This window comes from Mobula hypostoma, chromosome 8 (genome assembly GCF_963921235.1).
Source record: "Mobula hypostoma chromosome 8, sMobHyp1.1, whole genome shotgun sequence".
NCBI lineage: Eukaryota > Metazoa > Chordata > Chondrichthyes > Myliobatiformes > Myliobatidae > Mobula > Mobula hypostoma.
This window is the reverse complement of record NC_086104.1, coordinates 9,636,875-9,663,310: the sequence shown is the minus strand read 5'-3', so window position 1 is coordinate 9,663,310 and position 26,436 is coordinate 9,636,875. Positions and strand designations below refer to the sequence as shown.

Genomic DNA, 26,436 nt, shown 5'->3' with positions numbered 1-26,436 from the left:
GCGGGAAACTTCATCACGCTGAAGGTCACGAGTGTGTGGAATGAGCTGCCAGCACTGGTGGTGCATGCCAGCTCGATTTCAATGTTTAAGAAAAGATTAAATAGTTGTGATTATTTCAGCCTCTCCCCTGATCTGGGAAAGTTTATAGATTGACACACAAAATGCTGGAGGAACTGAGCACGTCAGGCAACATCTATGGAGGGAGATAAACAGTCAATGTTTCAGCTGAGACCCTTCCTCAGGACTGGAAAGGAAGGGGGAGGAACCCTGAATAAAAGGGTGAGGGAAGTAAAAGGTGTACAAGTTGGCAGGTGATAGGTGAAACCTGGTGAGAGGAAGGGGAGTAGTTTGGGGGGGGATGGGGAGAGAACAGGACAGGACGAACAATAGTTTACAGATTAACAGGATGTTCCTGACCAGTGGCATTTTCTGTTTTCAAAAATAGAACACGAGTTTGGGATTGGAAATGCACAGAACTGGTCACAAGCACATCGACGTAATGAAGCAGCCCCAGCCATTCAGTGGAAAACAGGAACTAATTCAACTGCTGTGCTTTTCTCAGTCTTACGCAACAATGACCTGCAGTTACAAAGCATTTCTTTTTGTGAAATGGAAAAATAGCCCTAGGTGTGTTGCAAATTTCTCAGGAAAAAGTGACGCTGAGGAAACACTGGGGCTAACAGCTGATGGAAAGTCTGGGCAAAGAGATGGGTGTAGAGGTGCTGCGGGCCAACTATGCAAATACCTCACACAATAACCATGTCTGCATGTCATTGCCTGCACTGGGATTCCAGAATACACACCTTCAAATCAGTGGCATAACCACTGCACAATTAATGACAGCTTCTACCCTGCTGTTACCAGACTAGTACAGTACATGGTTCCCTGGTATGATAAGATGCACTCTTGACCTCACAATCCACCTCTTAGGATCTTGCACCTTATTGTTTATCTGCTTTCATTCGTTATGCGCCATGTCGTATGACATGGGCGATCATGGTCTTTCCATGACCATGATTGATTGTTCTTGGCAAACGTTTCTACAGAAGTGGTTTGCCATTGCCTTCTTCTGGGCAGTGCCTTTACAAGATGGGTGACCCCAGCCATTATCAGTACTCTTCAAAGAGTCGGTGGTCACGTAACCAGGACTTGTGATATACACCAGCTGCTCATACAACCATCCACCACCTGCTCCCATGGCTTCATGTGGCCCTGATCAGAGGAGATAAGCAGAAGCTACACCTTGCCCAAGGGTGACCTGCAAGCTAGCGGTGGGAAGGAGCGCCTTACACCTCCTTTGCTAGAAACGTATTGCCACACTGCCACCCTTGTTTGTCTGCCTGTTCTTTTTGGGGGGCTTTCCACTTTATTCTGCATTATTACTATTTTACCTTGTCCTTCCTCAATGCAATGTGTAATGATCTGATCTGTACAGACAATATGCAGGACAAACTTTACATCTCAGTACGTGCAGCAATAACAAGTCAAATCCACTTCCCCAATGCAACCCTGACCACTTCCCTCACTTTGCGTCACAAGTTCAGTGGGCCACGAGAGTGGAGATGTACAATGGACGATGGAGAGATTTAAGATGAGCTTGAAGCCTCATGCGCACATGGAAACATCGAAGCACGCAGCGAAATGAGTTGTTTGCGTCAACGACCAACGCAGCTCGAATATATACTGGAGGCAGCCCGCGAGTTTCGCCACATTTCCAGTTCCAACACACAATGCCCATAACTTACTAACCCTAACCTGTACCTCTTTGGAACGTGGGAGGAAACCGGAGCACCCAGGGGACCCCACGAGGTCACAGGGAGAAGATACAAACTCCTTACAGACAGTGATGGAAATTGAACTCCAGTCTCCGGCCGTGTAAAGCGTTACACCTACCGCTACATTACCACGCCACCCTTAATGCTACCATGCTGCTCCTGACGATACTCGAGAGTCTGCCAATGCTGGTATCTGTAACAGCGGGTAAACTGCTGGGTGAACTCAGCAGGTTGAGCAGCATCTGTGGGGATGGGGCGGGGGAAGGAATTGTCAACATTTTGGGTTGAAAACCTGCGCAGGACTTCAAGGCAGAGTGTGGACCCTCAATGTTGACAATTCCTTCCCCCACAACAGATGATGCTCGACCTGTTGAAACTTATCGTTACTAACATTGCTCTGCTGATTAAGATGGGAGGGATTGACCAAGAGATTGCAGGGTTATATTAATTATATAAATTGCAGACATGGGGATATCATTAGTACCAGATCCAAGGGATCAGATCTTCTATTGTGTCTGGTGCTTCCTGATCCAGTCTCCTCTAAATTGGTGAGACCCATCATAAACTGGGGAAGCTGCTTCATCGAGCACCTCCACTCCATCCGCCAAAAGCAGGTCTTCCCAGTGGCCAAATATTTTAATTCTGATTTCCATTCCCGGTCCAACATGATGGTCCTTGCAACACACACAAAATGCTGGAGGAACTCAGCAGGCCAAGCCGCATCTATGGAAAAGAGTATATTCGATGTTTCAGGTCGAGACCCTTCGGAGGACCTTGGTCAGTTCTTGACCTCCTCTTGTTCCAAGATGAGGCCACCCTCAGGGTGAAGAAACAACAACTTATATTCCGTCAGGGTGCCCTCCAACCTGTAGCATGAATACCTTTTTCTCCTTCCGGTGAAGAATTCCTCTCCCCCCACCCCCCCCAAACTCTGACCTTTCACTTCTTCTCACCTGCCTATTACTTTCCCCTGGATATCCTCCTCCTTCCCTTTCCCCTATCGTCCACTCCCCTCTCCTATCACATTCTTTCTTCTTCAGCCCTTGACCCTTCCCACTCACCTGGCTTCACCCATCACTTCCAGCTAGCCTCTTTCCCCTCCCTCCCTCCACCTCTTTATGCTGCCATCTTCCCCCTTCCTTCTTTGTCCTGCAAAAGGGTCTTGGCCGATTTGTTGGCTGTTTATTCATTTCCATGAATGCTGCCTGACACGTTGAGTTCTCCCAGCATTTTGTGTGTGTTACTCTGGGTTTCTGGCATCTGCTGATTCCCTCATGCTTGAGATCTTCTTGTTTGGTAGCGTCCACCCTGATTCTGTGTGTTTGGGGAGTCCAATGTAGGACATCAGCAGCCTTCCAGGCATGTGGCAGGGGACTGTTGGTGGACCAGGCAGGTGGCTATTAGGTGTGGTATTCTTTGTGCTTCTATTACACATGCTCACACCTACCTACACCCAGCCATAGCCCTGTATACCTCTCCCATCCATGTAGCTATCTAATTCTTAAATGTTGCATTCGAACCCAAATTGACCACTTCCACTGGCAACTCATTTCATACTCACACCACCCTCAGAGAGAAGTTCCCCTTAAATATTTCAGATTTCACGCTAAACTTACGACGTCTTAGTTCATTTCACCCAATGTGAGGGGGGGAAAATTCATCCTATCTATACCACTCAATTTTGTGAAACTCCTTGTCGGATCTCCCTCATTCTCCTGCGCTCTAATCCTAACCTAGTCAACCTTTCCCCTGTTCACATGACCAAAGGAACAAACTGAAGGAGTACAGGTTGGAAGGTGAGCTGGTGGCATGAACATCGATTATTCACTCTCTCCTTCTCTCTTTTTCCATTCCCCATTCTGACTCTCCTCTCGCTCCTTTTCTTCTCACTGCCCGCCACCTTCCCCCGGTGCCCCTCTTCTTCCCCTTCTCTCATGGTCCACTCTCCTCTCCTATCAGATTCCTTCCTCTGCAGCCCTATATCCTTTTCACCTATTGCCTCCCAGCTTCTCACTTCATCCCCCTCCCCTACACGCCCAGTCTTATCTATCACCTTGTTCGCCTTCCCCTCCCCCCACCTTCTTACTATGGCTTCTGCCCCCTCCCTGATGAAGCATCTCAGGCCCAAAATACTGACTGTTTATTCCCTCCATTGATGCTGTCTGGTCTGCTGAGTTCCTCCAGCACTTTGTGCGTGTCGGTCAAGGAACTGGCAGAGTCTTGAAAGTCAGTGAACACCTGAGCACTCTTTAGGGAAAGTAGATGCAACATGTTTAACTCTGTGTATTAGATTTACATTACGAGGACACTCAGTCCTTGTTTACTGTCATTTAGAAATGCATGCATTAAAAAGTGATACAATGTTCCTCCAGAATGATATCACAAGAAAACATAGGACAAACCAAGAATAAAACTGACAAAACCACATAATTATAACATATAGTTACAACAGTGCAAAGCAATACCGTAATTTGATAAAGAGCAGACCATGGGCATGGGAAAAAAAAGTCTTGAAGTCCCGATAGCCTCATCATCTTACGCAGGCGGCAGAAGGGAGAAACTCTCCCTGCCATGAACCTCCAAGCACCGTAAACTTGCCGATGCAGCACCATTGGAAGCACCCGACCACATCCGACTCTGAGTCCGTCCGAAAACTTCGAGCCTCCGACCAGCCCCTCGGACACAGCCTCTCCGGGTATTACTCCGGCTACACTCAGTGACCACTTTATCAGCTGCCACCTGTACTTAATACAGTAGCCGCTGAACGTACATTCATGGTCTTCTGCTGCTGTAGCCCATCCACTTCAAGGTTCGATGTGTTGGGCATTCACAGATGCTCTTCTGCACACTACTGTTGGAACGTGGGGTTATTTGAGTTAATGTCACCTTCCTGTCAGCTTGAAACAGTCTTTCCATTCTCCTCTGACCTCTCCCATTAACAAAGCATTTTTACCCACAGAACTGCTACCCACTGGATGTTTTGCTTTTCTTTGTAAACTCTAAGAGACGTGAAAAGTCCCAGGAGATCAGCAGTTATTGAGATACTGAAACCACTCCGTCTAGCACCAACAATCATTTCACGATCAAAGTCACTCAGATCACATTTCCTCCCCATTGTGATGTTTGGGCTGAACAACAACTGAACCTCTTGACCATGTCTGCATGCTTTTATGCATTGAGTTGCTGGCACATGATTGGCTGATCGGATATCCACATTAACGAGGTGTACCTAATCAAGGGGCCACTGAGTACCTCTCATTATGGAACAACGTACGAGGAAGCCAATGAGAAGGACAATTTGCTGCACTCAGCTACCTGTCAAACTGTGCTAATAACCTCTCATTAGTTGCAAAGAGATAACTGCACAACATCTTCAGATGTTTCTGCCTGAGGGTAGTGGAGGTGTCAAATAAAAATGTGCTGGGTTTTAGATAAACACATTCACCTTGATGATGCAAGAAAAATGCTTTTCTTCAATTAAAAAAAATACAAACTAAATGGCTGAACATGACCCACGATAATGCCGTCGACCCTTCAAACAAATATTGTTGAGGCCCAACAGCTAATTGTGGACACACTCCCTCTGCCCCGCGGAGGGACAAGAGATCCTGCAGTTTCTGGAAATCTTGAGCAACATGCACAAATTGCTGGAGCTATAATCAGTCACGGGTGGCGGAGAATGGAACTTATTGCGTTTAGTTACCTGCAGGCCGGAGCCAACGAACAAGTCATGAATGTTCAAAATGCATCATGCCAATCAACTTCTCAGCACCAATGGCATTAGCTGTGAAAACACTACCATTACATGAAAGGTCTCTGCAGATGTACAAGGAGTGGCCACTCTATAAAGTACCTGCACTGTGTGTTCATGGTCTCCTGCTGCTATAGCCCATCTATTATAGTTCAGCATGTTGTGCTTTCAGAGATGCTTTTCTGAACACTACTGTTGTAATGTGTGTTTTTTTCTGAGTTACTGTCACCTTCCTGTCAGCTTGAACCAGACTGGCCATTCTCCTCCGACCTCCCTCATTAACAAAGCATTTTCACTCACAGGATAATTTTTCTGTTTTCGCACCATTCTTCATAAACTCTAGAGACTGTTCAGCATGAAAATCCCAGGAGATCGTCACTTTCTGAGATACTCAAATCACCCCATCTGGCACCAATGATCATTCTGTGGTGAAAGTCACTTACATCACATTTCTTCCACATTCTGACGTTTAGTCTGAACAACAACTGAACCTCTTGACCATGTTTTATACATTGAGGTGTTAACAAGCAGGTGTACTAGGGCTTCCACCTTATCTATACCCCTCCTGATTTTATAAACCTCCACAAGGTAATCCCCCTCAGCCTCCTGTGCTCTAAAGTCCTTGAATATTTAATGACTTGGCTTCCTCAGTGTTCTGGAGTACTGAATGCCAAAGATTCATTAACTGATTTGAGAGAATGCTTGTATGCAATATCAAAATAAACAGAGTTTCCATGGATATGTAAACAGGAAGAATTATCTCAGGTAAGTGTGGGAGTTCGAGACAACCAAAGCTGGTGAATTAATAACAGAAATGGTAGATTAGATATATTAAGTAATTTTTGGTTTCAAGTCAGACACTGCCAATATCCCTTAGATCACGAATGGGCTCATTTCAAATAATAGGAAGTAATTTGTAAAAATCCCAATCGCAAGGGATTAAAAAGTTCAAAGTTCAATTAAAATTATTTATTTATTGAGATACTGTGCAGAGCAGGCCCTTCTGGCCCTTCAAGCTGCACTGCCCAGCAACCCTGATCTAATGCGAGAAATAGTGAAGCCACTGGTTGGGGTTTTTCAGAACTCGATAAATTCAGGGAGGGTAGCAGAAGGTTGGCAAAAGTCATGGACTCGAGCAGGGAGGAAGACAGAGGCAGGGAATGATAGGCCAGTTAGTGTAACTTCTATTGTTGGCATTGTGCTAGAATCAATAATATGAGAAAGTATCTACTAGCTAACGATAATCAAATCCAGTCAACATAGTTTAATGAAAGATAAGTCAGGCTTGACAAATTTTCTCAAATTATTCAAGGGTGTTATGGCAGTTCTTACACAAGTTGGTACATTATGTTGCAGTCTCTAAGTTGTTGGTGAGGAATACAGTGTACCTTGGTCACCTTGTTTAAGGAAAGATGTGATTAAGCTGAAAAGTGTGCGGAGAAGATTAATAACCATGTTGCCAGGACTAGATTGCCTGGATTTATTTAGAGATCTGTTGCAGATCAGACCCTTCCAACTCAACGAGCTGCACCACCCAGCAACCCACGCTGGAATTGAACTCCAAACTTCGACGCTTGGAACCGTATTAGCGTCGCAGTAACCGTGGCAGAGGGGATGGCCAGGCTCTGAATGCAGGATTAGATTCAGAGATCCAGATGGCACGGTGGTTAGCACATCCCTTTACAGCGCCAGTGACCGGGGTTCACTTCCCGAGCCAGTCTGTAAGGAGTTTGTACATTCTCCCTGTCACCGCGTCGGTTTCCTCCGCTCTGGTTTCCGCTCACATTCCAAAGTACGGGTTAAGCCTGATTTATACTTCTGCGTTAATTCGACGCCGTAACCTACGCGCGTTGTGAGCATTTATACTTGTGCGTTGGTGTGTCTGCGTCGCACTGCAATTCGCGCACGTCACGCATTCGCACACACCTGCCCATGCAAGGCTTCACGGTCATGGTAGTCTTTCTCCGGGTAAACAAGAAGCAAGCGTCTTTTTTCGTAAAAGCGAAATGTGTCCTCCATAATTCGGAGGTCTGTAAAGCTTTATGGAAAGCATTGCAGCCAGAGTTCCTTCCCTGCCCTTCAGTCACCCAGTGGGAAGCTATTGCAGCGTAGGATGAAATGCGATGCTACCAAGCAGACCAATCACACCTGTTGCGTTCTGCGTTGCCGCGATGCGTGGTTACATTTTGGGAGAAGTGTGCGTCGCAGCAACGCAGGCTCTGGCGTAGGGTTCCGCCTCAGCTTTGAAACATACAGTGAAATGCATTTTTTTTTCCATCAAATCATTATTAGCAAGGATTGTGATACCATGCTTTTAGCATCAGCTCAGCATGTCTACAACTTACTAATCCTCAATGTACATCTTTGGAACGTGGAAGGAAATGAGAGCACCTGGAGGAAACCTACGCGGTCACAGGAAGACTGTACGGGCAGTGACAGGAACTGAACCCCAGTCGGTGATTGCCAGCTGGTGCTGAGAACCCCTGAACTAATTGTTACACTACCGTGCTGCAGAATGCAGGAGAGGTTTATAAGATCATGAGGGGAGTAGACAGACCTCTCCCCAGGACAGTGGGAGTTCAAAACTAGAGAGACTATTGGGGTGAAAAGAGAAAGATTTAAAAGGAACCCAAGGAGCAATTTTATCATGCAGAAGGTGATAGGTATTGCCAGAGGAAGTGGTTGAGGGCAACTTCTCCCTTCCTTTCTGGTCCTGATGAAAGGTCTTCACCCAAAATGTCAACTGTTTATTTGTTTCCATAGATGCTGCCTGACCTGCTGAGTTTCTCCAGCATTGTGTGTGTGTGTGTGTGTGTGTGTGTGTGTGGCAATAGCATCATTTAGCATCACTTGGATAGGTGTTGAGAGGCAGGACTTGCAGCAGAGGTTCCCAACCTGGGGTCCATGGACTCCTCAGTTAATGGTAGGGGTCCATGGCTGGGAACCCCTGGTTTAGAAGGAAACAGGCCAAACACAGGAAACTGGGCGTAGCTTTGTGTACTCCAACTCACTGTTATTTCAGATGTGGTCCACTACAGAAATGGCATGTTTCCCTGCTGTAAAAAAGCAACCCTTTACCCTGTCTACATAATATATGTGTGTGTGTATATATATATATACATATATACACACATACACACACACAGTGGTCAAAGAGAAGAAGTCAAAGGTTAAGGGTGAATGGCAAGTTATTTAAGGGGAACCTGAGGGGGAATTCTCACTCAAGAGGGTTGTGAGTGTGTGGAACGAGCTGCCAGGGGAAATGGTGGCTACCCATTCAATTGTAACATATAAGAGAAGATTGGATAGGCACATGGGTGGGTGGTGTTTGGAGGGATATGGTCCGGGTGCAAATTGATGGGACAAGGTGTCACCAACTAGATGGGCTGAAGGGCCTGTTTGTGTGCTGTAGTGCTCTATGACTCTTAAGACATGGAGAATATTCGTAACAGTTTTAGTCAAACTACTCCTAACCCTGTCCCTTATACACACCATAATCTTCTATTGTTTGAAGTTCACAACACCATATGACAATATATAACACATTCAGCAAGTGACAGAGTCTCCCAGAAATGCCTCAGTGTCTGAGGCCACTGGGGAAGTCAGAAGGCCAATGGCTGCAAGCCTCTGAGTTCACTGGAGGCTGGAGGCCTGGAACGGGGGTTGGAGGACTGGATGAGTGGGTGGAGGTGAGTGGGAGAGAGGAACGGGGCTCGTTTTGCTGTTGTTGTTTTGTTGCTTGTTTCCTCTGCGTTGTTGTTCCACCGAGCATTGTGGATAAACTATGCTGGCGCCAGGAAGTGTGGCGACACTTGCGGGCTGCCCCCGGCACATCTTTAGCCTGTGTTTGATGCTCACCCAAATGACGCATTTCACTGTATGTCTTGATGTAGATGTGATAAATAATGGGAGCTATCATAGTATAATGGTCAGCTTAATGGTATTACAGCTCGGAGCGCTGGAGATGCGAGTTCAAGGCTGGCATCATCTGTAAGAAAGTTTGTACTTTTTTTTCCCCCGTGTGCGTGGGTTTCCTCTGGGTGCTCTGGTTTCCTCCCACAGTCCAAAGGCATATTGGGTAGTAGATTAAGTGATCATGATAAACTGCCCTGTGATTAGGCTTGGTGGGTTTCTGGGCAGTGTGGCTTGTTGGGCTGGAAGGTCATTCTATGCTGCGCTGCTAAATAGATCTGAATCTGAAATGTGTCGGTGTCTGTCAGGAGGGAAAGATTACTGAGGACAGCTGGAGGGGAGAGTGGGTGCCCCAAGATCATGTCACCGTCTTCCAAAGTTTCCCAGCATTGGGCAGGTACCTGCCAGCGATTCCTAGGAATCAGCTGACACGTGACAGACATTTCCAGGAACCTGTGGATACCTACCAGTTTCCTGGGAACATGACAACATCTGACAGTGTTTCCTAGGAATGCCTTGCCCTCTGCCAGAGATTCCCAGGAATGTGTCACTAGCTGCCAGAGTTTCCCCGAGATGTTTGGATATCTCAGCTCACCCATCGGGAACTTGAAAGGCTGCCAAGACTAGTGACATTGTTGCGTCTATTTTTTAAAAATCTGTTATTGTACAACATAGCAAGCAGCCATTTCCACAAAAACACACACAAAAAATGTGTGTGCAGAGAAAATAAAACGATTGCGATGTCACTTAAATAATAAAAAGACTAACATACAAAATAGGAGTGAAGAGTTAGCACATAAAACTTGGAGTTATAGAGTCATAGACCACTTCAGCACAGAAACAGGCCCTTCAGCCCATCTAATCCATGCTAAGCTAGTAATTGGTCTAGTTGCGTTGACCCGCACCCTGACCATAGCCCTCCATTCCTCTCCCATCCACATGTATCTCTTCAAGTTTCTCTTAAGTGTTGAAATCAAACCCACATCCACCACTTTAACTGGTAGGTCGTTCCACACTCTCACCACCCTCTGAGTGAAGAAGATCCTCCTCATTTTCCCCTTAAACAGTTCACTTTGAGAGTCCATAAGTTGTGGGAACAGTTCAGTGTTGGGGGGGGGGAGTGAAGTTATCCCTTTGGTTAAAGAGCCCGATTGTCAGAGGGTAATAACTGTTCCTGAACCTGGTGGCACAGGTCCTGAGGCCCCTGTAATCCCACCACCCCGACCGACAGCAGCAGCGAGAAGAGGGAATTATAGATTAAAAAAGTTAAGTTACAGATATGGAATAAAATGTGCATAAATACCAGCATGTATAGGCACATAGATGAAAACAAATACGCAGGGCTATGTGGAAGAGAAGGCTTAGATTGATCTTAGTGTAGGTCAAAGAGCTGGCACAACATTGTGGGCCGAAGGGCCTGCACTGTGCTGAAATGTTCTTTGTTCTATATTGTCTGACTGATCAAGGAGAAGAGAACATAGAACATAGCAATCTACAGCACATTACAGGCCCTTTGACCCACAATCTTGTGCCGACCATGTAACCTACTCTAGAAGCTGTCTAGAATTTCCCTACCGCATAGCCCTCTATTTTTCTAAGCTCCATTAACCTATCTAAGAGTCTCTTAAAAGACCCTGTCGTATACTCCGCCACCACTGCCGCTGGCAGTGTGTTCCACTCATCCACCACTCTCTGTGTGAAGAACTTACCCCTGACATCCCCTCGGTACCTATTTCCAAGCATCTTAAAACTATGCCTCCACATATTCTTTTCAGCCCTGGGAAAAAGCCTCTGGCTATCCATACGATCAATGCCCCTCATCATCTTGTACACCTCCATCAGGTCACCTCTCATCCTCCGTCACTCTGAGGAGAAAAGGCTGAGTTCACTCAACCTATTCTCGTAAGGTACACCCTCCAGTCCAGCAACGTCCTTGTAAATCTCCTCTGCACTCTCTCTACTGTATCCACTAAGACTGAAGAATTAGTGCTATTTGTCACACGTGCATCAAATATATAGTGAAATGCGTCAAAGGGCTTGTACTATGCTGTACTGTTCTATGTTCAGTATGACCGAGGATTTCTTCCCCAAGCAGATCGAGCTGAATGAATTCTTTCTGCAACGTACAGTTCTTCAGCGGACACAAGGGACGCGTGCTGCATGAACCGCGTGGTCAACGCTACTTTACTGACAACTTCCAAGCCTGCGTGCTCTGCCTCCCTAGGACGTCTCAGCACAACATTCACACACATAGACATGCCGAGTGTTCACAATCGATCACTGTGGACGGCTGCCAATGTGGCCCCAACACCCTCCTTCTCTACAAGGGTTCACTTGTTAAGTGAAGAGCACAAAACAGGCAGGAGCAAAGTTTCTCCCCAGTGGTGAGACTTTGACTGAAGTGAACCTTATTTATTGCCACGTACCACGTGGACTGACTTTATTACAGCCTCAGAGCGTTGCAAGATTGCCGCTGTTCGGCATGCCGGTTGGTCATAAAGTGGCATTTCTGTGCTTTAGTATCAGAAATTTCTAATATTATCTCTCAATATTATTTTCACTTTTTTTTGTATTTGCAGTTTGGTTTTTTTTTGCACATTGGATATTTGACCCTCTTTGTGTGTAGCTTTTTAATGTTTCCATTGTATTTCTTTATCACTATTATGAATGCCCGCAAGAAAGTGTGTCTCAGGGTAGTATATTGTGACATGTACAGTTTGATAATAAATTATTATTTTTTAATTTTATTTAGTGATTCAGTGTGTGAAACATGCCCTTCAGGCCCAAAGAGCCACATCGCCAGTAAACCTATTCAACCCTAGCCTAATCATGGGACAATTTACAATGATAAATTAATTTACTAACCAGTTCATCTTTGGGATGCGAGAGGAAATCAGAGCTCCTGGGAGGGGAGGAAACCCACAGGGTCATGAGGAGATCCGTACAGAAACTCCTTCCCGACAGCACTGGATTGAACTCCCAACTCTGGACTGGCCTGTCCTGTAACAGCATCATGGTAACAGCTACGCTAATTTACTTTGAACTTTAACTTTGGAAGCGGAATGTGTTTTATTTTCACCACACTTTTTAAAAATGAGAAACACTTTTCACTACGCCGCTGGCTCAGCTGAAGCAGGTTTGAGTTAATACGTGAGCAGTGGGATGGTAAAGCTTGCATATTGAACATAGCCCAGTGCAGCACAGGAACCTACAATAGCCCACAATCTCTTTGCCAACCGTGATATCAAATTAAAATAATCCCTTCCACTTACACCTGATCTCCACCCTTCACAAACCAGCCTGCTCTCCATTGTCTCTGCTACACCACTCACTACCTCGGTTACAGATCCCACCCACCCTGGGCATCTCTCTTCTCCCTCTCCCATCTGGCAGAAGGTACAAAAGCCTGAAAGCATGTACCAACAGGCTCAGGGACAGCTTCTACCCCAGTGCTACAAAGAGCAAAGTTTAAAGATTAGCTTTATTTGTCACATGTACATCAAAATATACAGCAAAATACACTGTTTGCATCAAATCTAATCAGTGAGGATTGCTGGAGGCAGCCTGCAATGTCACCATGTTTCCAGCACCAACGTAGCATGCCCACAACTTACTAATTCTAATCGTTCATGGGAGGAAACCGGAGCACTTGGCGGAAAGCCACACAAAGTTCAAGGTAAATTTATTATCAAAGTACATATATGTCACCATAAACAACCTGTGGATTGATTTTCTTGCGGGCATATTCAATAAACCCATAATAGAGTAATAACCATGTTGGAATCAATGAAAGACCACACTGACTTGGGCATTCAGTGTACAAAAGATAGCAAACTGTGCAAGTACAAAAAGAAAGAAATAATTATAATGAGTAAATAAGCAATAAATATTGAGAACATGAGATGAAGTGTGAATCACTGGGTGTAGGTAAAAATTGCTTACTGACAGTGGTGGGAATTGAACCCCAATCTTACAGTTGATACTTCCATGCACCCTATTTAATCACAATCGTTATGTGCCGAGTTGTAAAACACAAGCGATCATGGTTTTTGACCATGATTGTTCTTGGTAAATTTTTCTACAGGGGTGGTTTGCCTTTTCCTGGGCAGTATCTTTACAAGACGGGTGAACCCAGCCATTATCAATACTCTTCAGAGATTGTCAGCCTGGCGTCAGTGGTCGTGTAACCAGGACTTGCGATATGCACCAGCTACTTGTATGACAATCCACTACCTGCTCCCATGGCTTCATGTTTCATGTGACCCTGATGTGGGGGGGGGGGAGGCAGTGCTAACCAGATGCAACATTTTGCCCCCAAGGGTGGCCTGCAGGCTAATGGAGGGAAGGAGCGCCTTAAACCTCCTTTGGTAGAGACGTATCTCCACTCCACCACCCAGCCCTATCTAATAGCTCCCTGCATCACATGGGTTAATGTACAGAGTGACCTTGGGGTCCAAATACATTACTGCCTGACAGTGGCATCACATGTGAAAGAATATTTACGGCATTCTTGCTTTTATTAGTTCAGGCATTGAGTTCAAAAGTTAGGAAGTTACCTTGCAGCTATATAAAACTCTGGTTAGGCCACATCTGCAGTGTTGCATTCATTACTGATTGCATTCTTTTGAAAGTATGTAGAGATTTGGAGAGGGCAACAAGAAAGAAAACACCGAAAACTGATGGAGGCCAATAGGAAGTACAGTTCAATAATCACATAAACCTCAGAATATTGAAAACATCCTCTGTCAGCTTGTCACATTTACTGAGATACTGTGAAAAGTTGTATCATTTTTAATGCATGCATTTCTAAATGACAATAAACAAGGACTGAGTGTCCTCATAATCTAATCTAAAAGTTTGTTTTTCACATTATTCAAACAGATCAAAGCATTACCACAGTGGAGATGTAGAGCAAGGTAAAACAATAACAATGCAGAATAAAGTGTAACAATTACAGTACAGTACAGGCTGACAATTCAGTGCAGGGTGATAACAAGGCAGATTGTGAGATCAAGAGTCCATTTTATAAATAAAATCTATTAAATATTGAAAGGCTTAGAGGGGATGTGGAAAGGATGTTTCCTGTAGTGGGGGAGCCTGGGATCAGAGGGCCCAGCCTCTGAATAGAGGGACGTCCCTTTAAAACAGAGATGAGGTGAGTTTTCTTTAGCCATAGTGTGGTAAATCTGTGGAATTCATTGTCACAGATGGCTGTGGGGGCCCAGTCATTGGTATATTTAAAGCAGAGGTTTTGATTGGGAAGAGGGAGGTTGGGAAGGTTACAGGGAGAAGGCAGGAGATTGGGGCTGAGAGGGAAAATAAATAAGCCATAATGGAATGGAGAAGAAGAATCGATGGGTCAAATAGCCTAACTCTGCTTCTATGTTCGATGGTCTTATCATATTAGGGAACCATTCGACTGTCTTATAGCAGTCGGTTAGAAATTGTCCTCGAGCCTTCCAGGCTTTTGTACCGCTGCCTGGCCAGGGTGAGTGTGGTCCTTGATCGTTTCGGCTGCTTTATCAAGGCTACGAGAAGTGCAGAAAGAGCTGAAATTGAGGAGGGAATCAGGAATGTGCTGCTAACAAGACAGTAGGCATACAGCAGTGAAGCAGCGCCTGATCGAGTACTTAGCGCAGAAGGTTAAGGACCTAATGGCTGTGACGCAAGTGGGCTGATCGGCCTGTTTCTGCCCCGACGGCAGCAGCACCTCTTTCCATTCTGGTTCCCCTCTCACCTTTTATCTTCTCCCAACTTGTCCATCACTTCCCACTGGTTCCCCTCCTCCTTCCCTGCCTCCCACGGACCACTCTCCTAACAGATTCCTTTCTCTTCAGCCCTTTACCTCTTTGAGCTATCACCTCCCATCTTCTCACTTCATCCTGCCCCCGCCCCACCTGGTCTCACCTCCCAGTTTGTACCACTTCCCCTCCCCCACCTCCTTATTCTGGCTTCTTCTCCCTTCCTTTCCAGCCCCGATGAGGGGCCTCAGTCCAAGAAGTTGACCGTCTATTCATTTCCATTCATGCCGCTGACCTGCCGAGTTCCTGCAGCAAGTTGTGTGTGTGCGTGTGTGCGCGTCCTCTAGTCTCCAGACTGGGATTTGAACCTCTCACCTGCTGACTCACTGCCATGTGAGAGGGAGCGACTAAACCACAGCTGTGTAGAACAGGAGGAGGAGAGGCAGGGGAGCGGAGAAAAGGGATTTCACATTTCCTGGATCAACTTTCCCTGCAAATTAACAAGATCCCCGAGCACTAAGAAAGCAATCAAGAATCCCCTGCAACGCGAAAGGAATTTGAGTCTGCCCAGCCGCCGTGGATTACAGCCTCTATTGATCAGCGCTGCGACTGTTTAGATAGATGATCTGACCCCCAGTGTCATCAGCAAACGTCGGAAACGCTCGACTGGTCGGGCATGCCTTCTGGGCATTTCCTGTAACCCTCCTGGATTCATCTCAGACCCCATCAGCACTGAGACCTCGACTGCAGATGCTCGACAGCCTTTCATTTAACTTAGCACATCAAAACAAATTCGAGGAAGCATGTCTGAAGCTTGTTAGGGGAGGGCTCAGCGCCGACGAGGGTGGGGGGGGGGGTGGGGGGGTGGGGAGGGGGACGTCCTGTCCTGAATGTCTAAACCTAGTTGCCGATCAACATTGGCCAGAAGGCTGCAGGAGGAGCTGGGGAGATGGGAGAGAAAATGAGAGAGAAGGGGGAGGCGAGTGAGAGGGAGATAAACACACACACACACACACGGAGAGGAATGGACACACATAGACTGAGGAGAAACAGAGATACAGTTAAACAGAAAGAGACAGAGACAGAGAGGTAGGCGGAGAGCGGGGGAAGAGGGAGATGTGAGAGTGGGAGAGAGGGAGGAAGATGACGGAGGGGGAGGAGAAGGTATTGTGGGAGAGGTTGGGTGGTATTGTGGGGGAGTGAGGGAGAGGGGGCAAAGAGGGTGGGTGGAGGTGAGGGGAGAGACACAAAGAGAGAGAATTGTGAAGAGAGATTTCTGGACAGAGATTTTTTCCAAAGATAAGATTTCTCACAGCAGCACTTGAAATTAAAATGAATTACAGCAGACATCCTTATTTTCAGCTAAATGGTTTCTTATATAAATAAAGCAACAAATCAACAAATTAAATTCTTCCGGTCATAAGTGTGTTAGATCCTGGGAGTATGAGTTCAACAACGATTGCTCTCCAGTGCACCGTCCAGTTTAGCGCAGGATTCAGGATTTTCCGGGCCGTACTTGGGCACGGAGAGCTAGTAACAGAACTGAACTTTGAACGGTACAGTGCAGGAACCACATCCTTTGGTCCAGATTACTTCTGCAAACCACAATCCCAAGTTAAACTGAACCTCTTCAGCTTCTCATTCCCATTCTGAAAGGCTGTTCATGCCCTCCTCTACCGCCATGATGAGGCCACTCTCAGGATGAAGGAGCAATGCATCACATTATGCCTGGGACGCCTGATGGCATGAACGTCGACTTCTCTAACTTCCAGCAATTTCTCCCTCTTCTCTCTTTTTATCACCCCCCTCTCACCTCTTCCCTTCTCATCATCTCCCCCTGGTGTCCCTCCAACCTCCCATTCTCCATGGTTCACTCTCCTGTCCTATCAGATTCCTCCTTTTCTGCTCCTTCACCACCTAACACACAACTTGGTTCCCCATGAACGCGCATTCCCCCTCCCCTGATCTCAACTACTGCTACCAGTTCATACTCCTCCCCCTTCACATACCTTCTTATTTTGGCTTCTGCCCCCAGTCCTTTCCAGGCCCTAAAACGTTGACTGTTTATTCCTCTCCATAGATGCTGCCTGACCTGCTGAGTTCCTCGAGTAACTAACACACACACACACACACACACACACAAAATGCTGGAGGAACTCAGCAGGTCAGGCAGCATCCATGGAGAAGAGTAAACAGTCGATGTTTCAGCCCGACTCCCTTCACCAGGACTGGAAATGACGGGGTGAAGACACCAGAATAAGATGGAGGAGAGGAAGTTGCTGGCCGGTGATAAATGAGACCAGTTATGTGGGAGAGAGGGTTATGGAGTATGAAGCTGGGAGGTGATGAGTGGAAAAGGTAAAGTGCTGAAAAAGGAATCTGAGAGGAGAGTGGAGAATGAGAAGGGGAAGGAGGGCCACCGGAGGAAGGAGATTGGCAGGTGAGGAGAAGGGAAGGGGTAACAGCAGAGCCCGAGTGAGGAATGGAAAAACAAAGGAGGAAGAGGGTGGAGAAATTACTGGTTAAGGGTGAAAGGTGAAATAGTTAAGACCATAAGATACAGGAGCAGAATTAGGCCATTTGGCCCATCAAGTCCACTCCCACATTTCATCATAGCTGCTCCATTTCCTCTCTCAGCCCTGATCTCCTGCCTTCCCCATATCCCTTCATGCTCTGACTAATCAAGATTCTAAAATGTACCCAATGACTTGGCCTCCACAGCCGCCTGTGGCAACGAATTCCACAGATTCTCCTTTCTCTGGCTAAAGAAATTTGTCCTCGTTTCCATTCTAAAAGGACAACCCTCTATTCTGAGGCCGCGTCCTCTGGTCTTAGATTCCTCCACCATAGTAAACAGTCTCTACACATCCACTCTGTCGAGGCCTTTCAAAATTCGATGGGATTCCCCCAACCCCGATTCTTCTGGATTCCAGTGAGTAGAGGCCCAGAGTCATTAAACACTAAGCTTTTCAATCTCAGAATCATTTTCATGAATCTCCTTTGAACCCTCTCCAATATCAGCACATCCTTTCCAAGATAAGATGCACAAGTGAGGCCTCACCAGAGCTTTATAAAGCCCTAGCATTACATCTGTGCTTTTATTTAAGGAGGACTTGAGGGGGAAACTTCACTTAGAAGGCAGTGCAAGGATGGAGAAAGATGCCAGTGGAAGTGGTGGATACAGGTTCGACCGCAATACTTAAGAGAAGTTTGGATAAGTACATTGGTGGGAGAGGCATGGAGGGCTATGGTCCATGTGTGGGTCGATAGGACTATGTGGAATAACAATTTGCCCCAGACTAGATGGGCTGAAAAGCCTGTTTCTGTACTGTAGTGCTCCATAACTAAAGGATTCACAAGGATATTACCAAGACTGGAGGACTTGAAGTGTAAGGAAAGGTTAGATCGGGTGGGATTGAAGTGCAGGAGGCTAAAATGTTGGAGTGTTGATGGGACTAGGCAGAATAACAGTTCAGCATGGACTAGATGGGCCGAAGGGCTTATTTCTGTGCCACAGTGTCCTATGACACGAGGAAAGATGCCATTAAGGTGGAAAGGCTACGGAGGAGATTTACAAAGATGATGCCAGGTTTCAAGGAACTGAGTTATGGAAAGAGGTTGAGACTTCATTCATTAGAGCGTTGAAAACTGAGATGACTTTGTAGAGGTTGTATAAAGTCATGATGGGAAGAGATGGGGTGAAATTGCCTTTATCCCAGGCTGGGGAATCAAAACCAAGAGAGCATGAGTTTACAGTAAGAACAGATTTTCTAAGAAACTGAGGGGAAGCAATTTCACAGAGAGGACATTCAGTATGTGGAATCAGCCAGAGGAAGTGGTTGAGGCAGGCACATTAATGACATTTAAAGGGTACGTGGACAGGAACGTGGATAGACCAGAGGACCAAATGAAGCTGAATGAGGCCATTCGGTCCATCACGTCTGCTCTGCCACTCCATCATAGCTGATATATTTTCACTCTCAACCCCATTCCTCTGCCTTCTCTCCCGTAACCTTCGATGCCCTTGCTAATCAAGAATCTGCGAACCTCCACTTCAAAATTACCAATGATTTGGCTTCCACAGCCATTTGTGGCAATGATTCACCACCTTCTGGCTGAAGAAATTTCTCCTCAGCTCTGTTCTAAACAGATGTCCTTCTACTCTGAGGCCTCTGGTCCCAAACTCCCCGACTATAGGAAACATCCTCTCCGCATCCACTCTGTCTAGGCCTTTAATAAGCTGGGCTTTGCTGACATCACTCCTCATTCTTCTAGAATAGGAAAGGTGTCCCTAACTGGGTTAATGGTAGGGGTCCATAGCATTAAAAAAGTTGGGAACCCTGCTTAGCTGGGATATGGGCCAAATGGGAATGTTGGTCAGCATGGACTATTTGGGCTGCAGAGTCCAGTTCTAAGATTAATGAAGTGTATTTTTATTACAGCACAGTAATGGGCCAACGAGCCCACACCACCGAAGTACCCCATGTGACCAATTAACCTACTAAACTGTACGTACATCTTCTGAAAGTGGGAGGAAACTGGAGCACCCATTAGGGTTAGAGTCATAACGCAGGTAAAGGAACAACTTGGCCCTACTGGCCAATGCCAATCATTGTCCTCGGTTACCAGCATTTGGTCTAGCCTTTCGTTGCATTTCGAGTGATTCCATCGGTAACCATCTGGCGGTTGGGAAAGGAAAATGTTTAAGTACTGACCTGCAGGACAGGGAGTTCAACAGCCCAGCCGCGCAGACACACCTAGGATTGTTTAACACAGAAATGGGATCTCTGTTCGGCAAATCATCCCGTTGTATTCTCCCCCACATTTCCATCAACTCCACACCCATTCCCCGCCAGCAGATTGACCCCTCACATACACACACTGGGGGTAATATACAGCTGTGAATTAACCAAACCCACAAGTCCTTTTGGCGTCCATGGGAAACCAGCAGGAAGATCATGCAAGTGTGACACATCTGAAATCAGTACTGCACTTGGGTCACCAGAGGCACTGGTGGTACCAACTGTGCCACCTACAGCCGTGTCAGATCAGGGGCAACAAGTGCACATATGCACTGACGAAGGGTCTCGGCCTGAAACGTTGACTGCACCTCTTCCTACAGATGCTGCCTGGCCTGCTGCGTTCACCAGCAACTTTGATGTGTGTTGCACATATGCATATGGGTACATCCACACATCGGCATGGAGACAGATACACACACACACACACACACACACACACACACACAGGTACAGGCGCATGCGCACACACACAGGTAGAGGGATAGACAGACAGATACACACACACACAGGTAGAGGGACAGACACACACACACACACACACACACACACACACACACAGGTAGAGGGATAGACAGACATACACACACAGACATAGAGGGACAGAGAAAGATACACACACAGGTAGAGGGATAGACAGATACACACACACACAGGTAGAGGGACAGACAGATACACACAGGTAGACAGGCAGACAGATACACACACACAGGTAGAGGGACAGACAGATACATACACACAGGTAGACAGACAGACAGATACATAGGAGTAGAAGTAGAGTAGACGGAGAAACAGGGAGGGAGATACACAGATAGAGAGACAGACAGGTACACACACACAGGTAGAGGGACAGACAGATACATAGGAGTAGAAGTAGAGTAGACGGAGAAACAGGGAGGGAGATACACACAGATAGAGAGACAGACAGGTACACACACACACAGAGACAGACAGGTACACACACACACACATAGATAGAGAGACACGGAGAAATAGGCATAGGCACACGCATAGGGTGGGAGATAGACACACACACACACGTAGACAGATAAACACATAAAGGGAGAGGAAGGGCAAGGGCGAGAGCGACACACGCGAAGACACGCAGAAACAAACACGTACACACACCAATAACATTAGCGCCTAAAAAGCCACAATCCGCCATGACAGCAGAGAGACACATACAAGGTACGGCAGACGCCGGAATCGGGAGCAACAAGCGATCTGCTGGAGGAACTCAGCGGGTCGAGCAGCGACTGTGGGGAGCGGCAGGGGTGGGAAGAGGAATCGTCAACGTTTCAAATTGAAACCTCACATCAAACACCAATCAAGAGCTGGGAATAGGGACCATTTAGGGCTAACATCGACGCAATGGGCCAAACGCCCTCTTGCCATGAATGAAACGGATTAAATGCATCAGCTGTAATGGCCAACCACCAGAACTGCGATCAAAAGGACGGCATAGCTCCGCCCGCTCACTGTTAACCATTCCCAGACATACAGGTTCCCCACTCCTTTATCGTTTCCTGCCGGAGTCACCGCAAGTACAGACACTGCTGCAGCGAGCGTCACTTTATGGACATACAATCACTGTATATAAGCGATCTTATGTATTTATATTTATCGTGTTCTGGTCTCGTGCACCACCTCAGAATTGAAGGACGCCCTTTAGAATGTAGATAAGAAGGAATTTCTAAGCAAGAGAGTGGTGAATCTGTGGAATTCGTTGCCACAAACTGCTGTGGAGGCCAAGTGACTGGATAAATTTAAAGCGGAGGTTGATAGGTTCCTGATTAGTCAGGATTACAGGAAGAAGATAAGAGAACGGGGTTGAAAGGGACAATAAACGGGCCATGATAGAATGGCGGAGCAGACGAGATGGGCCGAGTGGCCTGAATCTACTCCTATGCTTTATGGTCTTGTGTTATTAGCTAATTGTAAGCATACTTATTGTGTTCTTTGCGCTGCATTGGATAACGATCATTTCGTTCTCCTTTACACTCGTGTACTGACCAATGACAATAAATCCTGAATCTTGCCTCTCTCCCGCCGTTATGCGGCGGCCGGACCCTGGAAATGTTGAGAAGCGACTCGACGGGCCAAACGGCCGTGTTCAGCAGAACGAATACAAAGTGCGATTAATTTAAACAACTGCACGCAGTCCACACACACACACACTCACTAATACACAGAGCGCCGCGGCGTTTCCTCTCCCTGACGGGGAATCTCCTAACTCCCATATTGATCTTCCAACCCCGGGGAAATCCCCCGTGTCACTCAGATACACCCAGCCGCCTCTGATCCAGCCTTTAACTGTTTACGAGCGAGGCCGTGTCAGTGCATGGCTAACAGCGGGCGGAGACTGCGATAAGGAGTTCCTTTGCAGGGAAAGGTGACAGGGGAACGAGGCCGACCGCTTGGTGTGTCCACGCCGCCCCGGTAACCCACAGGGGAGGGTGAACCCAGCCGGCCGGCGTCTGCCCAGGGGTGCCGTTTCCCCGGCACCAGCCCCCCCGGAGAGCCTTCCCTCTCCGAGCACGTCATGGAAACATTCCCGGAACCGCTCCAGGGCCCGCCTACACAGGCTCTTCCGAAACACCGGCAGCCGGGTCCGGGGAGGGACATGAACTGGAGCCGGGCCAGCAAGCGGGCTGCGTTAAGCCGGGACAACCCGGTCTGGGATCCCCCCCATCAGAATCGGAGTAACGACTCCCAATAACCCGCGCCGGGATCCTGGGCCAGAACCGGAGCAGCGACTCGGAGGCAATAACCCGATCTAGGATCCAGACTGGAACCCGAGCGACAAGCCGGGGCCAATAACCCGGGCCGGAATCCCGGACTGGAACCGGAGCAATAACCTGGCCAGGAGCCGGCACTGGGGTCAAGACCGGGACTAAAACCGAGTCAATAACCCAGGGTCCCGGACCGCAACCGGAGTAATTAGGGTCAGGAACGGGGTTAAAACTGGAAAAAACAGTCCGGGTAGGGATCCGGGTTAAATCCCGAGTCATTACCCGGGTCAGGGTCACGGACTAGAACGGGAGTAATAACCCGAGTCCGGTCTCAGGTTTAGCACCGGAACTCGAACCGGGGTCGGGGAAACCAGGATCACACCGGAGCAGCAAGCGCGGCCCGGTATCTGGTCCGGTACATGACAGCGGCACCGTCACGGAACTAGCCACAAACAATATTATTTACTCAGGGTGACATGTAACAGTTATCAGTCCTCGCTATCGACTCGACCCGGTTCACCGGCTCATATCCTTGTACAGATCTCCCCTCGGCTAAGGGTGTTTCCCACACGTCCCCTCCCGGTGAACCTGGGGATTCTACCGCGTTAGAGCAAAAATCCTCTCCATTCGCCCCTTCGCCGTCCAGGTTACTACTGCAATATAAATTATTTTTTTTCCGTGCAAGAACAACGTTGCAGTTCGGTTGCAATCTCCCTTCCAGAAAAAAAGACATATTATAATCTTTATATATAACATTAAGGAGGGAAAAAAACAATCTTACCGCAAGAAACAAATCCCGGCTTTCCCCGACAAAAGTTATTTTGAAAACAACCCAACCCGCAAAAGAGAAAAAAAGGTGATTGTCACGGCACAGATCATTCGCGCCTGTCGGTTTTGTGGGCGTATTCCTCAGTTTTACATGATTTAATTCACCTGCAAGAGGGGGAATTCTCGTTGCTCGCCTCTCTTCTCTCCCGTTCCTGTCCCTCGGTGCACGGGTTGTGTGTGTGTGTGTGTGTTGTCGGCTGACGGGCTATTCCTGGCAGTAATTCCCAGAATAGAAATTGTTTGAAAAAAAAATCTTGGAGACTCGGTTCCGTGACGTTGTTGGATCTCCCAGCGCGGCGCTCAGTGAGGCGCAACGCCACTACTGGTCCCACAGAGAGCGGGCGGGGGGGGGAAGGAATATCAAACGGAGAGAGCTATCTTAATCAAAGTTTTATAATCATAGACGAAATCTTATCAGGGAAATCATCATTGCCAGCAGTGGGTTGAACGAATTGCACGTTTGACCTTAGCTGATGTTCATTGAACGGGGGTGGGGGGGGGGGTTAGAACGGTTGGGAGTTACGTGTGTGTGTGGAAATACCGTCAGGATAGCCTCTCTGCAAACATACACACACTCACACATGCATTCGACCTTCACTGATTCCCCCGAGCCAGAGTTGAATGTCACTGTGACAGGAATATGCCGTCACCAGCCGCTGGAGGAAAAACACAGCCTCGTGTGCGAGCTGTTAACCCCTTCGATGCTCGCTGCGGAGAGTGGAGGTGGGCACAGCTCAGCATATGAGACCAGGAACCACAGAAACAGCATCGGGCCATTCGGCCCGTCGAGTCAGCTCCGCCCTTCTATCATGGCTGATATATTTCCCCCTTAGCCTAACTAATCAAGGACCTATCAGCCTCCGCTTTAAATACACTCAATGACATGATCTCCACAGACGTTTGTGGCAAATTCACAACCCTCTATTAGCTATAGAAATTTATCCTCATCTCTGTTTTAAAGAAACGTCCTTCTATCCCTTCTCCGAGACTCTCCTCAATATGGGAAACATTCTCTCTATATCCACTCTATCTAGACCTTCCAATATTTGGTTGGTTTCAATGACACCACCCCCCACCTCATTCTTCTAAACTCCAGCGAGTACAAGCCCGGTCATCAAACGCTCCTCATACGTTACCGTTTTCATTCACAGAATCGTTCTCGTTAACGTCGTCTGAACCCTCTCCAAATCCGTATCACAGAAACCAGTTTCTCCTCCATGGACTCACTTCTCACTGCCTCAGTCAATCAGCCATCATAGTCAAAGATCCCAACCATCCCAAACGTTTTCTCTTCTCCCCCTTCCATCGGGCAGAAGATACAAAAGCCTGAAAGCGCATACCGCCAGTCTCAAAGACAGCTGCTACTCCACTGTTATGAGACCATTGAATGGTTCCCTGGTACAATAAGACCATAAGACACAGGAGCAGAAATAGGCCATTCAACCCATCAGGCCTGCTCCACCATTCCAAATTGGCTGATTATAATCCCTCTTATCTCCATTCTCCAGGCTTCTCGCCATAGTCTTTAAGCCCTTACTAATCAAGAACCTATCAACCTCAGCTTTCAATATACCCAATGACTTGGCCTCCTCAGCTGCCTCGACACCTTCTCCAACACGGTACTGAGAATATTGCATGGTCCCTTAATACGATAAGAATGTCTCTTGACCTCACAATCTACCTTGTCGCGGTCTTGCACCTTCTTGTCTACCTGCACTGCACTTTCTCTGTAACTGTAGAACTTTATATTAGAGATTTACCACACGGTAACATGCCTTTCCAGCCCAAGGAGCCAGCTCAGCCCCATTACACCCATGTGACCAGTTAATTGAATTGAATTGAATTGACTTTATTTCTTACATCATCCTTCACATACGCGGGGAGTAAAAATCTTTACGTTATGTCTCCATCTAAATGTGTAATGTGCAATCATAGTAATTTATAATAAATAGAACAGTCAATGTAACATAGAAATACACTCAAATCAGTGTAAGTTTATCAGTCTGATGGCCCGGTGGAAGAAGCTGTCCCGGAGCCTGTTGGTCCTGGCTTTTATGCTGTGGTACCGTTTCTCGTATGGTAACAGCTGGAATAGATTGTGATTGGGGTGACTCAGGTCCCCAATGATCTGTCGGGCCCCTTTTCTCACACCTGTCTTTGTAAATGTCCTGAATCATGGGAAGTTCACAGCTACAGATGTCTGCAGCACTCTCTGCAGAGACCCACAGTTAAGGGAGGTACAGTTCCCACACCAGCCAGTGATGCAGCCAGTCAGGAGACTCTCAATTGTGCCCCTGTAGAAAGTTCTTAGGAATTGGGGGGCCCATACCAGACTTCCTCAACCATCTAAGGTGAAAGAGGCGCTGCTGTGCTTTTTTTACCATGCACAGACCACGTGAGGTCCTCGGTGATGTGGATGTGGAGGAACCTAAAGCAACACACATCAAAGTTGCTGGTGAACACAGCAGGCCAGGCAGCATCTCTAGGAAGAGGTACAGTCGACATTTTGGGCCGAGAACTCTCAACCTCAGATCCATTAATGTCAATAGGGGTTAGCCCGTCTCCATTCCTCCTGTAGTCCACAACCAGCTCCTTTGTTTTCGCGACATTGAGGGAGAGGTTGTTTTCTTGACACCACTGTGCAGAGAGATGACTTCTTCCCTGTAAACCACCTTGTTATTGTTTGAGATTAGGCCAATCAGTGTAGTGTCATTGGCAAATTTAATTAGCAGATTAGAGCTATGGGTGGCAACACAGTCATGGGTATACAAGAGGTAAAGGAGGGGACTTAGTATACAGCCCTGAGGGGCTCCTGTGTTGAGAGTCAGAGGGGTGGATGTGAGGGAGCCCACTCTTACTGCCTGTCGGCGATCTGACACTAAGTCCAGGATCCAGCTG

At 47.2% G+C, this 26,436-nt stretch overlaps 1 protein-coding gene across 2 annotated transcripts in view; it reads right to left on the bottom strand.

Moving 5' to 3' along the window:
• Nucleotides 1-23,770, bottom strand: part of hivep2a (HIVEP zinc finger 2a) — a 283,035-nt gene extending 259,265 nt beyond the window's left edge. The window contains exon 1 of one of the 2 annotated variants that reach the window (XM_063055449.1): nucleotides 23,644-23,770. The gene's annotated coding sequence lies outside the window, so the exon portion shown is untranslated. The other variant, XM_063055451.1, reaches the window with a different exon arrangement.
• Between the last annotated feature and the right edge of the window lie 2,666 nt (nucleotides 23,771-26,436).